Raw genomic sequence first — 3,703 nt, 5'->3', positions numbered from 1 at the left:
AAAGAAATATAGGAATGAATAAATACAATATAAATTAGCTGACTATAGCATGCAATGCTGCACTGCTAAGGCAAAAGTAAGTGGAGAAAGAACGACCTTGAGAAAATCACTTCCTGTTCCTTTTATCCATTTAGCAGGAAAGGAAGGAAATGGTTTATTTAACAACGCACACTCAAAACATTTTATTTACGGTTATATAGCGTCGGACATATAGCTAAGGACCACACATATATTGAGGGAGGAAACCCGCTGTTGACACTTCATAGACTACTCGTTTCGATTAGCAGCAAGGGATCTTTTATATGCACCATCCCATAGACAAGATAGCACATACCACGGCCTTTGATGTACCAGTCATGGTGCACTGGCTGGAGTGAGAAATAGCCCAATGGGCCCACTGACAGGGATCGATCCCAAACCGACCACGCATCAAGCAAGCTCTTTACCACTGGGCTATGTCCCGCCTCACCATTTAGCTTTATTAAGTAGTTGAATAATTTTCCTTCTCAATATTAGTATTTCAGGAAGATATTTCCGTGATATCTGGTTTATACAATCTTAAAATTCCACAATTCATACAACTCATTTTGTACCCGATTTTCATTTTCTACCTTTTGCCGTAGCAGAGCATAATGGACACATCTACAACTGTATTTTGATACAAAACAATAACAAATACTTGAACCAATGGCATATATATGATAAAAATATACATGATATAAACACTCCATTTTCATCACCAAGAACAATTTGTGCATTTTTTAGAAGACACTGAATACTCACCGTTTGTCCTCTTCCCCGGATTGGGTCCCTGGCCTCCCCGAGATCAAACCCCGGGGCAGACATGCTCGCAACCTCTTTGGTATACGAGTATGTTAAAAACTTACACAACGGAACTGTTTGTCATCAAGTTTACCATACATATCACAGTTGAAATAATGTCAATTTGTTGAATGCACAAGACAAACATTATTCTGCATAATATTGTATTATTAAAAAATTAAATATTTATCTTGCATTCACTGCATACACTGGCAAGATATGACTAGTTAAAATTCTATATTTTCACAAAAATTCTTGAACCCCATTCCATGAAGCGATCTTAGCACTAAGATCACTGTAAGTGCATAGCTACCGTATGCACCTAAGGTCATCTTAGCGCTAAGATCGCTTCGTGGATAGGTCATGTGACATCAGCCTGACTCGACATATTTACTAGATTTTCTGTTAAATACATACTTTTTCCAGCGATAGTTCCAATACAGTATAGATTTTTTGTTAAATACATACTTTTCCAGCAATAGTGTCAATACAGTATAATATATTAAATAACGTTTTGGAGAAGTGGTAAAAATAACAAAACTTTAAAAATGTAGCCAACATCTTACAAAGAATGACATCATGTACAGTGAAACCCTTCAAAACCGAACCCTCGGTAAACCGGAATTCCATCAAAACCGAACCTTCGGTAAACCGGCATTCCATCAAAACCGAACCCTCGGTAAACCAAAATTCCATCAAAACCGATCCCTCAGTCAACCGGAATTCCATCAACAACCAAACCCTCGGTAAACCGGCATTCCATCAAAACCGAACCCTTGGTAAACCAAAATTCCATAAAACCGAACCCTCAGTAAACCGAAATTTCATCAAAACCGATCCCTCAGTCAACTGGAATTCCATCAACAACCAAACCCTCGGTAAACCGGAATTCCATCAAAACCGAACCTTCGGTAAACCGGCATTCCATCAAAACCGAACCCTCGGTAAACCGAAATTCCATAAAACCAAACCCTCGGTAAACCGGAATTCCATCAAAACCGAACCATCGGTAAACCGGGCTTCCATCAAAACCAAACCCTCGGTAAACCGGAATTCCATCAAAACCGGACCCGCGTAAACCGGAAATGCCATCAAAACCGAACCCTCTTTAAACCGGAATTTCATCAAAACCGGACCCTCGTAAACCGGAATTCCATCAAAACCGAACCCTCTTTAAAACCGGAATTCCATCAAAACTGGATTTGTTTCCTAGTCCTTTTTCAAATATCAGTATGGAACCGAACCTTTCTAAACCAGTCAATCCTTAAACCGAGATGTTTTACTTGATCCATGACTGTCTGGTTTAAAAGGATTTCACTGTATCTTGTATGACATCATAGTTTGTTACTTTGTTCGTACTATATACAAATTTGCATGAATAAATAAAATAACTGGCTACTGCCTCAGGTCAAATGGCGAATGCCTCGCTCAGCAGAGCATTGTACATGTAGCATTGACCATTCTAACCTTGTAAGGAAAAGGCTGATGTCTTAAGGCAGTAACCAGTTATTCAGTATTTCATTATGCTTAACCTTTGAAGCCCAAATATTCCATGACACCAAAAATAAAAGCAAACACCTTTCAATCATAAAAACAGAAACAAGATAATATGTCGTGATTCAAAAGATTTAAAGAGAGAGCAAAATAGTTTGTTCATCTTTTCCTCAATACAAGGGATAAAAATTATCGTTGAATAAATTAAGTTAAATCCAAACATAATACAATTAATTAAACTTAGTAAAGTTTGACTTCAATAAACACATCAAAAGATTAACAATAAAATATATATATATAATAGTTTTTGTAAATTGAACACTGTACAAGAACAAAGACCTTGATATTCTGCCTACATTTTAAAAATACATCTCACAAAAACATAATACATACATACATACATACATTTGAGTTTAATTTAATTTGTAGTTAACACTGCAATGAACACATCATCATATGAACAGCATTATAATCTAATGGCCATATTACTGAAGCTGGTTTGTCATTACAACCCTTCCACTGATTAAAATTAAACAATCTTCAAACATCTACAAAATACATTCTGAGTATACCATATACAATACCTGTCAACTCTCACGCCAAATTTGGTGTGAGTTTCATGCATATGTAACAAACATCATCTCTCACGCAATGTTACTATAATCTCATGCTTTTCCTAAAAATAAAAATATTTTATAATCGTGGTTTATATTTGAGAGATGAATGGAATTATATACTGATTATACAGGGTCTCTGAATTCGTTACTTATTAATAATTATACAGCATATCAGTTCAGTACTAACAATCACTTGTGGGTGCTACCAATGATCGACTTGTATGGTTTGAGTAAACCATATTAATCAGTAAAATTTGCACTTGCTCGATTGTTGTTGTTTTTTTGTTTGTTTTTTTAGGTTTCCATTTTAAACAAACAACAACAAAATTGGCCCTGAATCTGACCAAGAGCCTACAGTCCCTGGACCAAGACTTCTAACTTTCTCATGCCTAAGAATTGCGATAGGTGGACAGCTCTGATATTACCCAAGGTGCACCCCTCCTCCCGACCCCACAAAGTTAAAAACCCCAAAGATTTCATTCATATACTAAAAAGTAAAGTAAAGTTTGTTTTATTTAACAACGCCACTAGAGCACATTGATTTTTTAATCTTATCATCGGCTATTGGACATCAAACATATGGTCATTCTGACACTGTTTTTTAGAGGAAACCCGCTGTCGCCACTACATGGGCTACTCTTTCCGATTAGCAGCAAGGGATCTTTTATTTGTGCTTCCCACAGGCAGGATAGCACAAACCATGGCCTTTGTTGAACCAGTTATGGATCACTGGTCGGTGCAAGTGGTTTACACCTACCCATTGAGCCTTG

This window comes from Gigantopelta aegis, chromosome 15, assembly GCF_016097555.1.
Source record: "Gigantopelta aegis isolate Gae_Host chromosome 15, Gae_host_genome, whole genome shotgun sequence".
NCBI classification, from domain to species: domain Eukaryota; kingdom Metazoa; phylum Mollusca; class Gastropoda; order Neomphalida; family Peltospiridae; genus Gigantopelta; species Gigantopelta aegis.
The sequence above is the reverse complement of the archived record's forward strand: the minus strand, read 5'-3'. Positions refer to the sequence as shown.